The sequence below is a fragment of the Nicotiana tomentosiformis genome, chromosome 8, assembly GCF_000390325.3.
Source record: "Nicotiana tomentosiformis chromosome 8, ASM39032v3, whole genome shotgun sequence".
Lineage (NCBI taxonomy): Eukaryota > Viridiplantae > Streptophyta > Magnoliopsida > Solanales > Solanaceae > Nicotiana > Nicotiana tomentosiformis.
The window spans coordinates 78,179,753-78,194,401 of record NC_090819.1 but is presented as its reverse complement, the minus strand read 5'-3'; positions in this window follow the sequence as shown (position 1 = coordinate 78,194,401).

Sequence of the window (14,649 nt, the reverse complement as noted above, 5' to 3'; positions counted from 1 at the left end):
TGACGGAAGAAATCGTTGGTTTGACCAAGTGCATGCAAAATCAAGATGCTAGAATCGACAAGGTAACAGATAGGGTGGGAATCTTGATGGAAGAAGAATCCACCCACGTACCTGGCAAGCTCCCAGAAGTTCCAGAGAGTTATTCTCCCCTAAGACAAGTAGCATCTGCTAAGGCTATCTCTGTCTCATCTGAAGGGATGATTCCAATCGATCAACTGAAGGCGTTCATTGAAGCAACTATTAAAAGCAAGTAGGAAGTTGCTACCAAGTCCTCTCTTACATACGCAAAGCCATATACTGCAGGATCGATATGTTGAAGAAGCCTGCTGGCTATCAACCTCCAAAGTTTCAACAGTTTGATGGAAAAGGCAATCCAAAGCAACACGTGGCATACTTCGTTGAGACATGCAACAATGCTGGGACTTATGGAGATTACCTCGTCAAGATATTTGTCCGCTAGCTAAAAGAAAATGCCTTTGATTGGTATATAGACCTCGAGGCGGGATCTATTGATAGTTGGGATCGACTAGAGCAACAGTTCCTCAATCGCTTTTATAGCACAAGGCACACTGTGAGCATTGTGGCACTTACGAGTACTCGTCAATGGAAGGGTGAACCAGTTATCGACTTTATCAATCATTGGATGAATGCAAGCCTCAACTACAAAGACAGGCTTAGTGAAGCTTCGGGCATAGAGATGTGCATCCAAGGCATGTATTGGGGACTCTGCTACATCTTGCAAGGTATCAAGCCTAGCACATTTGAAGAACTTGCGACTCATGCCTATGACATGGAGTTAAACATGTCCTCTACTGGAAACGAAAGGCTGCCTATCTATGAGCCTCACAAAGGGAACGACAAGCAAGAAGTCAGGACATGGAGCAAGTTTGCACCCAAGTCTGAAAACAAAGAAGCTATGAATACAACACATCACTTGTGAAGTTTACAACGAAGGTGAGCAAGAAGCAAAGTATGAAATCCACTTCTTTTCAAGATAAACCAAGTCGAATGTTGACACTAAAAGAAATGTAAGAGAAGGAGTACCCATTTCTAGATTTTGATATGCTAGCAATTTTTGAAGAACTCCTCGAGTTAAATCTCATTGAGATTTCAGAGATGAAGCGGCCAAATGAAGCTGGTAAAACGATTGACCCAAATTACAGCAAATACCATCGACTCGTGAGCCACCCTCTGGAGAAGTGCTTTGTCTTCAAGGACAAAGCTATGGACTTGGCCCGTGAAAAGCAGACTGTGCTTGAAGATGAGAAGGCAAGTGCGAACCAAGTCTCTATCACCTTTGGCTCATTCAGTCTAGATGCGTTATGCAGTTTAAAATAAATCAAAGATGAAGAATTACTGGAGAATAACAAAGTCGAAGTAGACGACCATGATGATGATGAGGGTTGGACGTTGGTGACTCACCGTAGGCACCACAAAAGGAGCCCACAGAAAGAATCAATAGAACAACCAACAAGGAAAATGATGGTGAAAAGACCAAGGAGATGGAATCCAGTTAAGCATTTGAAGAAAGCAAAAGTGGAGGTGCACCATCCTCAAAATCCACGACATCCAATGACCTTGGAGGAGTTCTTACCAAGTTGGTTCCGCACAAAGATTTCCCATGAGGGTATTGATGCCTCTTGTTGCCATGCTAACAAAGGAGAAGAAAAGAGTGATGACCTACCATCAGCACCATCTTCAGAAAAGCTTATCGAGTCCATTCCTCAAGAAGTTAATGTTTGTGAGGAAAATGTTATGTTCACAAATGACGATCTTTTACTAGGTGACACTCCTCATAACCGCCCGTTGTACCTGTTGGCTATATGCGCAATGAAAGGGTAAATCAAGTTTTGGTTGATGGAGGATCCTCAATGAACATCTTGCAAATTCGCACTGTGAAAGAACTTGGTATTACCATGAACGAACTCTCGGAAAATTATGTGATGATTCCAGGATTCAACCAAGGGGGGCAAAGAGCCATAGGTGCTATCATGTTGGGAATCACCATTGAAGATATGCAATCAAGTGCATGGCTGCATGTGATCGATGCAAAGACATCATACAACGTCTTGCTTGGAAGGCCTTGGATACATGAGAATAAAGTAGTTCCATCTACCTACCATCAATGTTTAAAATACTATGAGGGTGAAGTCGAGAAGAAGATAGTTTCTGATGATGAGCCATTCACCGAGGATGAGTCACACTTCGCCGATGCAAAGCTCTACTTAAAGAACCGCATTGTGAAGGAGCTAAAAGCTGATGTTGTCATGAAAAGCAAGGATAACGAGCCCACAACTAAAAGAGCTGAGGTGACTGCTGGTAGAGCCAAAGCTGTTACTGAAGAGGTGAAACCTAACTCGAATAAATCTTATAGAGGGGATATTGCATCTTATGGCAAGAAAGTAACTCCTGCGCTCCAATATGTCCCTAAAAGGAAGAAAGATGAAGGTGAATCATCTAATCTCCAAACTAACATGCTAAAGGAGTTAACTTTTCCGGTAAAATGAATTGAGGCAGTAAAGTTGTCCTTGCGAAGAGTCAAGACAACCTTTCTTCCGTCAAAGATAGACATCGTTGGTGCTAAGCGTTGGTGAAAATTAGTCCCCGATTTTGCTCCAAGATCAAGAATGGAATTCGCCTCTAGGTCCGACTTTGATATTGGAAGAGATTTCCTCGAGTCCGGATCCGCCAAAGATTCACTACTACCCTGTGGCTTTCTTTGGTGTGACGCTACAGAAACATGATCATCGTTTGGCTGCATAAAACAAGATAGACAATTAGTAAAGTTACCTGTATATTTTAAGACAATATGAAAGCTTTACGCATTACTTCTTTAATGACCGTCAAAGCCCTTGAAGCACTGCCAATACTGTCAGTAATCTCGACTATACCCAAATTAGTGTCTCCTTGTTTGTTTGAATATGGCTTCACCCGCTTGAAGTTTTGATCGCCATGATTACTATCACTCTCATTTTGGGATGGGCATTTGTTGGAGGTAGGGACAACGGTGCCTAATGGAAAGGAACCCTCATGGACTTGGTGAGCTTGAGAAGGTCCCTTCCTTTTTTGAAATTCTTTATATGGAGGTTCCTTGACATCTCGTGGTGCAACCACTTTGGATTTTAAAGTAGGAAGTTTGTCCTCCTTGTTATGCTCTTGAGGAGTGATCTCTAAAGGTGCATCAGAGATTGGCCCAACAAAAGTCACCAAAGATGCTAAATGATCTTCAAGAAAGCTCCCATGCACTCTTGTCCACCAAGATCTGTACTCTAACGAAAATAATTTTTTTGCCGTAGATATAGCTGGGGGAAAGGTTGCCACCACTAAGAAATTAGTGGGATGGATTGGTGATGTGATTATTCAACATGTGCCTAGGAAATAAAATAAGAAGGCTGATGCTTTAGCTGCCCTAGCTTCATCGCTAACCCTGCCTAATCAAGCGCAAGTTACTATTTGCCAAAAATGGGTAGTACCGCCGCCAAATGAGGGTGAAAGTGAAGAAAATGAACTCGAGCATCTTGTGGCCGTTTCTGAAGCTGAGAAAGAAGAATGGAGACAGCCCATCATCGACTACTTAAGCTATGGTATACTTACAGAAAATCCAAGGAGAAGGACTGAAATCCGTCGTCGTGCACCTCGCTTCCTTTACTACAAAGATACTCTATATAGAAGGTCATTCGAGGGAGTACTCTTGCGATGCTTAGGGGAAGATGAAGCACTCCAAGATTTGCAAGAAGCACATTCTGGGGTATGTGGATCATACCAGTATTGACCAAAGCTCCACTTTAATTTAAAAAGGATGGGATATTATTGGCCAACGATGGTAAAAGATTGATTGGACTACGCTCGAAGATGCAAGCCTTGCCAATTCCATGCGAATTTTATTCATCAGCCTCCTGAAGTGATGCACCCGACTGTTGCATCCTGGCCGTTCGACGCTTGGAGAATGGATGTTGTTGGAACACTGCCAAAGTCCTCTGGTGGGCACCTATACATCTTGGCTGCAACTGACTACTTCTCAAAATGGGCTGAAGTTGTGGCTCTTAAGGAAGTAAAGAAGGAAAATGTAGCAAGTTTTATCCGAGTGAACATATTCTATTGCTTTGACATTCCTCGTTACATAATAACAGATAATGGCAAGCCATTTGACAATAGGTTTATGAACAAGATTTGTGATATCTTTGGCTTCAAGCAACATAACTCTTCTATGTACAATGTTGTCGGCAATGGTCTAGCTGAGGCATTATGCAACATATTAAAGAAAGTTGTCTCCAAATCCAAACGAGATTGGCATGAACGTATGGAAGAAGCTCTGTTGGTATATAGGACAACTCACAGCATGCCAACACAAGCGACCCCTTATGCACTCGTTTATGAGCCGAAGTCGTCTTGCCACTCGAGCGTCAAATACCTTCATTACGATTAGCTATTCAAGAAGGGATCACTGATGAAGAAAATGCTCGACTTCGATAAGCAGTGTTGGAGGCTCTTGATGAGAAGAGGTTGGAAGCACACCAGAGTCTTGAATGTTATCAAGCTCGATTGTCTCGCGCCTTCAATAAAAGAGTTCGCCCGAGATCCTTTCAAGTAGTAGATCAAGTCCTTGCAATATGAAGACCCATTATTACTTCCCATTAACCTGTAGGGAAGTTCACTTGAAAATGGGACGGGCCCTATGTCGTACAAGAAGCTTACTCAAGTGGGGCTTACAATATGGTTGATGTAGGCGGCATGAGAATCCGCCCTATCAATGGCAAGTTTTTGAAGATGTATTATTCTTGAAGTTGCAATGCTTCTTGATGCATGAGCCTAAACTGCATGCTCCTACACTCTTGGCCCGCAAGAGTATAAACTGTGTACGGCCCCAAAAAACAAAAGTCCGCTAGGTTGAAAACCTCGAAAGAGGTGGCCTAGGCAAAAGTTAAGACATAAAAAAAATAATAAAAAGAAAACTCACCCATTCTGAACTACGGTATGACTTGATACTCTTCACCGAGGTACGTAGGCAGCTTAGAGTTTCATTCTAAGTTCAGTCGCATAAGTTTAAAAGATACATATTGCCCCAAATGTTGTCCGAGTGAAGTATGAAGGAATGTAAAATCAAGCTTAAATGCCATCCTCCTATTGAAATTTGGAACTCATTTGATTTATAGGGGGCAACTCTCCATGGTAAATTGGTATCTTCAATGGGACTATTTTAGTAGGATGCCAAGTATTTGCATTGAAATCCAGAGATTCTCTATATCTTCAGGTTCGCCAAACCTTCAAGTTTGTTTGGTCTCCAAGTCCACACTCTGCACTAAAAAAAGGGGAAGAGAAGAGGCGTCAAAAGGGAACACAAGTATAAGAAGAAAGATTGCTTGGCATAACGTTTCAAATTCAGCAAGACTTGAACCCAAGACATTTGTGAGAATGGAGCTCTTAAATTTCGGTTGAAGGAAAATAAAAAGTTTTCTGATCTCGAGGCTTCCATATCAAGATACAAAAGGTTTGGTGAAGTCGCGAAAATCTGAAATAGTCAGCGTATCAGAATTTTACGTTGACTTTTGAAATATTATTGGAAACTATACTTAATGTATTAAATTTTGCATTTTGGATATGGTTTAGATTTGGAAGTTTTGTTTCCGAAAAATAAAATAGTTCATGATTTTGACATTCCTACACCAAGATATAATTTTATTTGGTGAGACTGCTCAAATCCGGAATTGACAGCATGGTGCAATATAAAGTTGATTTAAAAAATATTATCTGGGATGATTCTGAAATTGTTTGATCGAGAATTTCGGATATGTTCTAGATTTTGAAGTCTAGTTTTCAAGAAATTAAACGGTTCGTAATTTTGACATTTCTACACCAAGATATGAATTGTTTGGTGAGACTGCGCAAATCTAGAATTGACAGCATGGTGCAACATAAAGTTGGTTTCAAAATATTGTCTAGGATGATTCTGAAGGTGCTTGGTTGTTGATATCGAATATGTGTTAGATTTTAAAGTTTAGTTTCTATGAAATCAAATGGCTCATATTTTTGGCATTCTCACATTGAGATATATACTTCCTACTATAAATTTACAAAGGTGATGAACAATATTATCTTCAAAGAAAAAGGAGGATGTTTATTCAAATATAGAGAACTTCGAGACATGAACGATAGCGATGTTTTCCAAGTTCTATTTTGTGGATGTCAATACATCACGTTAAGCAAGAAAATATTGATATTAAACTGCAAGGGAAAAGGGGGGGGGGGAACATCAATAAAAGTACGCAATATAAAGTAAAACCAATGGAGTTTTCATTTCCAAGAATAGTCGCTAATTAACCAAATGCAAGAACAAAAAAAGAGGAAAAATAGAATACTCTATATAGGCTAATCTAAACACAACTTGTAATTAACCAAGTCTTTAAGGGTGGACTTTAAGTGTTGTTTCTTCGTCTCCACGTCGGCCAAGTCATCAGAAGTCACCAAGGAAACATCAGAACATCTACGATACTCCTCTTCAGCAGATGAGACTCTAGATTCAATCTCTTCAACCTTTTCCTTTGCAGCATCTCGGAGAGCTCTTAACTGTTTCACCTTCTCCCTGGACTCTTTGAGAGATTGACTGGTGACAGACAGTTCCTCGACCTTCTCTCCTTTTTCAGTCAAGACAAGATCAAGATGTTCCTTGGCTTTTAAAAATGGCTCTGATTTTTCAACGTCGACAACCTTATCAGAAAGAGTTGATCGTGCCTGGTCTTATGAAGTGGCAAGCTTAAAGAAAGATGTCAATAGGTCTTTTAGAGGGGAAATATCCACACCATTTCCATCCATCTCCTTGAGAATCACTTGGATATCGAATTGAAGAGAAGAAGCATTGTCTACAGTAAGGTTGGAGAGTTTGGCATGCATTTTAGCCCAGGCATTTAAGATAAAATCCTTGCGAAGAGTCAAGACAACTTTTCTCCCATCAAAGATAAACATCGTTGGTGCTAATTGTTGGAGAAAATTAGGCCTCGATGTTTCTCCAAGATCAGGAATGGAAGTCTCCTCTAGGTCTGACTTTGATATTGGAAGTGATTTCCTCGAGTCTGAATTCGCCATAGATTCACTACTACCCTGTGGCTTGCTTCGGTGTGACGCTATCGAAACATGATCACTGTTTGGCTGCAAAAAAAAAAAGATAGACGGTTAGTGAAGTTACCTGTATATTGTAAGACAATATGAAAGTTTTAAGCATTATCTATTTAATGACCGTCAAAGTCCTTGAAGCACTACCAATACTGTCAGTAATCTCGACTACACCCAGATCAATGTCTCCTTGTTTGTTTGAATATGGCTTCAGCCTCTTGAAGTTTTGGTCGCCATGACTACTATCACTCTTATTTTGGGATGGGCATTTGTTGGAGGTAGGGACAACGGTGCCTAATGGAAAGGAACCTTCATGGACTTGGTGAGCTTGAGAAGGTCCCTTCCTTTTTTGAACTTCTTTATATGGAGGTCCATTGACATCTCGTAGTGCAACTACGTTGGATTTTAAAGTAGGAAGTTTGTCCTACTTATTATGCTCTTGAGGCGTGATCTCTAAAGGTGCAGCAGCGATTGGCCCAGCAAAAGTTACCAAAGATACTAAATGATCTTCAAGAAAGCTCCCATGCACTCTTGTCCACCAGGATCTGTACTCTGACGAAAATAGTTATTTTGCCGTAGATATAGCTGGGGGAAAGGTCGTCCTTGTGTTGGTGGAATTATGTGACACACAAAGTTTCCAAAATCTGAGTCCTTCTAACGAGGTGCTACAAAGGTCATTTTCCAAAATACCAGGACTAGTTTAATAAAACCCAAATTGACGGTTGAATCGATGTAGACTATATGGTTCAAGAATGAAGGAGTTCCCACACCTCAAAGGGAGATAACTAAAATAGATACTCATGAAATAATTGACTTTCAGTTCCGATGCTTTATCGTTATCCTCAAAATAGTAAGTTTTGGACCCCTCCGGTATGGTAGAAGTCCAAGATGCATTATCCGCTTGATGGATGCGTTTTCTTGCATTTGTATCATCCAAGTACCTTGCAGCGCCTTCACCGGAATACGCCACCATCAATGGAACATATGGTCCTTTTGGAAGCCCAAAGTGCATCTTGAAGTAGTGACCAAGCCAACGTATACATAATGAATGGGAAAAGAGATTTTGATATACTCGAGCTTCGAGGACTTGGAGATCATGTTCAAGCCATAGTAGATGCTCGCTAGAACCGGGATTGCAAGGCTGAATTTCCATCCATATGCCATCATGCTCTTTGTTTTAAAAGTCTCAGGTCGAATGAAATCACCATCTTGAGAGGGAAATACAAATACACACAACCAACAAGATAAGAATGCCACCAGATACGTGCCTTCTCTCTTTTCATGTTAAACCCCAAGGTTAGCAAACATCATCTCATCCGCGCTAGAATATGCAACTACTTCTGGTATAGCTCCAGTAGGATTGTGCATTGACTTCAAACAGGTAGATTTTTTCTCCCTTCTTGCTGGAGCAGGTTTGTATCTCAAGTCTCTCTTATACCAAAATTCAACCCACTTGCTAAATGAGACCTTTGGATCATGACTCTCCCCTTCTTGAATATGGTTAAAGGCAGTAAACAGGTATCCACAAGCTCGAGGAGTAAATATTTCATTCTTCTCATTAACACCTGTGAGTTTGATAGTTTCGGGCACAACTTCTTCGTAGGGAGAACCTCCAATAGGTAAACCGCCAATGGTATGTAAATCCCAAAGGGATATTGATAATTCTCCGGCTAATGTAAGTAAGGTATTTGTTGTGGGACACCAAGCTTCAAGAAACGCTTGCAAGATCTTTGAGTTTTGATCATATGTAAATAAAGAAGCATAGACGGCATCATAAATTCTTGCTGTCTCCAAAGCCCATTGACTTCTGCCAAGTATATCCTCAGCCCACTCCCAATATCCCGGGATATGATTATATTCACCGTCAATTCTCAAAGTATCTCCCCAACGTATCTCCCCAACGTATCTCCCTTTGAATCATGCGCCGTCCTAGGCAAGGAAGGGTACTCGCGATAATGAGTTTTCGTTGGTAAGGAGTCTGGAGGGACCACACTTTGGTTGGATTTTGGTTGTGCTCTAAAGTCCAATCTACCGTATGGAGGGATTCTACAGAGGTGGCAACAAATTTGCATATCGACCAGCTAGTGGAGGGTAATTCAACATCTTGGTTATAGCCCCTCCATTCTTAGCATCGATTATGAGATACTTGCGCTTGAAGGATGGAGATGTGTAGTCTATAAAGTGAACCATCTCTTCAAAACTGTATAAGCAAAAAAAAAAAGTAAATATTAAGTCAACGACAAAATGAGGAGAAAATTCTAGTCCTTTGTATTTTGGGCAAATTTCTATATGTGATTAAGAATTTTTTCTTCTATATGATGTCATGGGTTTAATCTTCTACATGTTGATATGGATTTATCCGTCTATATGGTGATATAGATTTGTTCGTCTATATGCCGATGGGGATTTGTCCGTCTATATGTTGATATGAATTTATCCGTCTATATAGTGATATGGATTTGGCCATCTATATAGTGATATGGATTTGTCCGTCTATATGCTGATGTGGATTTGTCTGTCTATATAGTGATGGGGATTTGTCCGTCAATTTGTTGGTATGGATTTATCTGTCTATATATTGATTTGGATTTGTCCGTCTATTTGGTGATATGGATTTGTCCGTCTATATGGTGATACGGATTTGTTCGTCTATATGTTGATGTGGATTTGTCCGTCTGTATGTTGATGTGAATTTTTCCGTCTATATGGTGATGTAGATTTGTCTGTCTATATGTTGATGTGGATTTGTCTGTCTATATGGTGATGTGAATTTGTCCGTCTATATGGTGATGTGAATTTGTCTGTCTATATGTTGAGGTGGATTTTTTCGTCTATATGGTGATGTGGATTTGTTGTCTATATATTGAGATGTATTTGTCCATCTTTATGTTGCGAGGGATTTGGCCTTCTATATGTTATTGTAGATTTGATCATCTATATACCGTGATGAATTTATCCTTATATGGGAAGTCATAGAGTTGACCGTCAATTTGACACTCAACGACTTTTCTTTTCTTGGCCTATGAAAAAAAAAAGGTACAATAAAAGAAGAAAACGAAAAAAGCGAAAACATTTACACGTCAAAGATGTCACTCGGACAGTCCTATAGATGCCGCAAATTGGTGTTCAATAAACGTGAGCAATGGGTTTATATAGATTTATGGAAGAGGGCGTTAAAAGATTGCTTCCGATGTGGGATTAGTTGTAAAGCGGCGAGACTGACTTTTTATCCAACTAGGATTCGGCTACTAGCAGTGGCGGTGTTCTAATTGGTGCCAAGAGTATGGAAGTCTATATTAGCAGCATGTAGTTTCCTTGTAGTTTCCTTGTTAACCCACGTGAAGTTGGAGATGTTATCTATAATTCTTGTAGAAGTTGCTTAGGGAAAATACCACATCATGGCTAGGGAAGCTCAAGTCAATATAAATCCCATCTTAGTTTTGTGCACTTTATCATCTCAAAATGTTTTGACACTTGGTTTGAAATTACAAAAAAAGAAGAAGAAAGAAATTAACCATCCAAAGATTTCTTAATGAAATCTGTACTTGAGAAAATCTTTGGCTTTGGAGAATGAAAGCTTTGAAAGCTCGTCCTTATGCCTAGAAATGTTAAAGGAAATAAGACATGATATTTTCCTTCATATTAAAGTTACGGGGTATTAATGACCGTTGCATGCATTCATGGTACTTCAAGCCTAGTCTTTTATGTTTGAGAAGTTTTTCCCGATAAGTCTTGAATTCAGGGGCATTTGTAGACATATAACTTTTATTAAAATTACATTCACAAAATAATTTGAACTATATTTTAAAATCAAGATATATTAGTTCAAATAAATTTATTGGGCTAATATAATTGGATTAATTGTATATGTCGAATTTATATGGGTTAAATAAATAAGTTTTAATCCATTGGGCTTGCCCATTAAATGGGCTAAAGACGATGAGCCCACTTCACTAAGCCCAATATATCATCTTTCTAGAGGCCCAGTTTGGTACCACGTGTCAAATGAGATGACATGCCAAGTCAAAAACAAGATCCAATAGGATCGTGCAACGTGTCAAAATGACAAGGCATGCAAAGCCAAATCAAAAGGCCAATGAAACCTCGCCACGTGTGCAAGTGATATGTTCTGGCTAATATAATTGGGCCATGTCACCCTGCAATTTGATTGGTCGGAAAGAGTTTGTTCTTATCATAACTCCTCCCTTCCACAACAATAAATAGGGGTCTTCATAACCCAAAAAGGACACCAGAAGTTATAACAAGAAGCAAGAAAGAGCTCGGGGATCAAACACTGCAAATTCCTCCACAAGTTTCAAGCTTCAAGCAATCAAGTTCAAGTTCAAGAAATCAAGTTCAAGATCAAGAACGAAGAACAAATCAATATTCAAGGAGTACGAGTTCAAATCAAAGTTCGTGCTAGTTGAATTAAAGATCATCGTTCACGACGGATAAATCAAATTCAAATTCAAGATCAAGCTCAAAGGCCCTTGAATTTATATTGGAAAAATAGAATCAGAAGATCCATAGAGATTGTACACTCATATTATTTGAAATCAAATATGACAATTGTTCCAATATTTTCGGTCTTGATTTTATTTTTTCTCGACGCAAATTTATTATCTACAAATTCTGGCATGCCCAGTGGGACAATCTCTACCTCTCATCTCAACGTTTCAATCACCAAAGTTCAAGAATATTGAAATGGCTTCAAGGAAAATCAACTCCAGTTCAATTTCCAACAAGGCTGCTAATTTCAGGTTCTATGCTGATGTGGAAAGCATCCTCGATGTTACCTTTGGAAGCTTTGGAACAGTTAGGAGGAGCAAAACAAGCTCGTTAGGACAACAAGCACCCCAAGTGTCGTCCGTATCGACTCCTATTTTCGGATCTTCATCCTCAAAAGGAGCAAGATCTTTAACAAACGCACCCGAAGGAGGAAGCGATGTTGCTGAAAAGATCAAGAAAACTCTTGCTCTGCTTGACCTCTCCGGATCCAAGTACTCTGCTGTGAAGGAAGATGATGATGCTTCAAGTGATGGATCCTCCCCACTTACACCATATAGCGAGAGCCAATCGAAAATCAGTCTGTGTGACAATCCATGCTATTCTCCATCTTCCACGACAATCATGCAAGCCATGGTGACAAACACTTCATCTGTGAAGGAGCAGTTGGCAAACTTGACGGAAGAAATCGCTGGTTTGACCAAGTGTATGCAAAATCAAGAAGCTAGAATCGACACTCTAACAAATAGGGTAGGAATCTTGATGGAAGAAGAATCCACCCACGCACCTGGAAATCTCCTAGAAGTTCCGGAGAGTGATTCTCCCCTAAGACAAGTAGCATCCGCTAAGGCTATCCCTATCTCATCTGAAGAGATGATTCCAATCGATCAACTGAAGGAGTTTATTGAAGGAACTATTAAAAGCAAGTACGAAGTTGCTACCAAGTCCTCTCTTACATACGCAAAGCCATATACTACGAGGATCGATATATTGAAGATGCCTGCTGGCTATCAACCTCCAAAGTTTAAACAGTTTGATGGATAAGGCAATCCAAAACAGCACGTGGCACACTTCGTTGAGACATGAAACAATGCTGGGACTTATGGAGATTACCTCGTCAAGCTGTTTGTCCGCTAGCTAAAAGAAAATGCCTTTGATTGGTATACAGACCTCGAGGCGGTATCTATTGATAGCTGGGATCGACTAGAGCAACAGTTCCTCAATCGCTTTTATAGTACAAGGTGCACTGTGAGCATGGTGGAACTTATAAGTACTCGTCATCAGAAGGGTGAACCAGTTATTGACTATATCAATCATTGGAGGAATGCAAGCCTCAACTACAAAGACAGGCTCAGTGAGGCTTCGGGCATAGAGATGTGCATCCAAGGCATGTATTGGGGACTCCGCTACATCTTGCAAGGTATCAAGCCTAGCACACTTGAAGAACTTGCGACTCGTGCCCATAACATGGAGTTAAGCATGGCCTCTGCTGGAAATGAAAGGCTGCCTATCTATGAGCCTCACAATGGGAACGACAAGCAAGAAGTCAGGAAATGGAGCAAGTTTGCACCCAAGTCTGAAAACAAAGAAGCTATGAATGTCAACACATCACCTATGAAGTTCACAACGAAGGTGAGCAAGAAGCAGAGTATGAAATCCACTTCTTTTCAAGATAAACCAAGTGGAAAGTTGACACTAAAAGAAATGCAAGAGAAGGAGTACCCATTTCTGGATTCTGATATGCCAGCAATTTTTGAAGAACTCCTCGTGTTAAATCTCATTGAGATTTTGGAGATGAAGCGGCCAAATAAAGCTGGTAAAACAATTGACCCAAATTACAGCAAATACCATCAACTCGTGAGTCACCCTCTGGAGAAGTGCTTTGTCTTCAAGGACAAAGCTATGGACTTGACCCGTGAAAAGCAGACCGTGCTTGAAGATGAGAAGGCAAGTGCGAACCAAGTCTCTATCACCTTTGGCTCATTCAGTCTAAATGAGTTATGCAATTTAAAAGAAATCAAAGATGAAGAATTACTGGAGAATAACAAAGTCGAAGTAGACGACCATGATGATGATGAGGGTTGGACATTGGTGACTCACCGTAGGTGCCACAAAAGGAACCCACAGAAAGAATCAATAGAACAACCAACAAGGAAAATGATGGTGAAAAGACTAAGAAGATGGAATCTAGTTAAGCATTTGAAGAAAGCAAAAGTGGAGGTGCACCATCCTCAAAAGCCATGACATCCAATGACCTTGGAGGAGTTCTTACCAAGTTGGTTCCGCACGAAGATTTCCCTTGAGGGTATTGATGCCTCTTGTTACCATGCTGACAAAGGGGAAAAAAGAGTGATGATCTACCATCAGCACCATCTTTGAAAACGCTCATCGAGTCCATTCCTAAAGAAGTTAATGCTTGTGAGGAAAAGGTTACGTTCACAAATAACGATCTTCTACTAGGTGACACTCCTCATAACTTCCCATTGTACCTGGATGGCTATATGCGTGATGAAAAGGTAAATTGAATTTTGGTTGATGAAGGATCCTCAGTGAACATCTTGCCAATTCACACTGTGAAAGAACTTGGTATTCCCATGAACAAACTCTTGGAAAGTCGTGTGATGATTCAAGGATTCAACCAAGGGGTGCAAAGAGCCATAGGTGTTATCAGGTTGGGAATCACTATTGAAGATATGCAATCAAGTGCATGGCTGCATGTGATCAATGCAAAGACTTCATACATCGTCTTGCTTAGAAGGCCTTAGATACATGAGAATAAAGTAGTTCCATCCACCTACCATCAATGTTTAAAATATTATGAGGGTGAAGTCGAGAAGAAGATAGTTGTTGATGATGAGCCATTCACCGAGGCTGAGTCACACTTCGCCGATACAAAGTTCTACTTGAAGAACTGCATAGTGAAAGAGCTAAAAGATGATAATGTCATGAAAAGCAAGAATGACGAGCCCACAACTAAAAGAGCTGAGGTGACTGCTGGTGGAGCCAAAGCTGTTACTGAAGAGGTGTAATCTAACT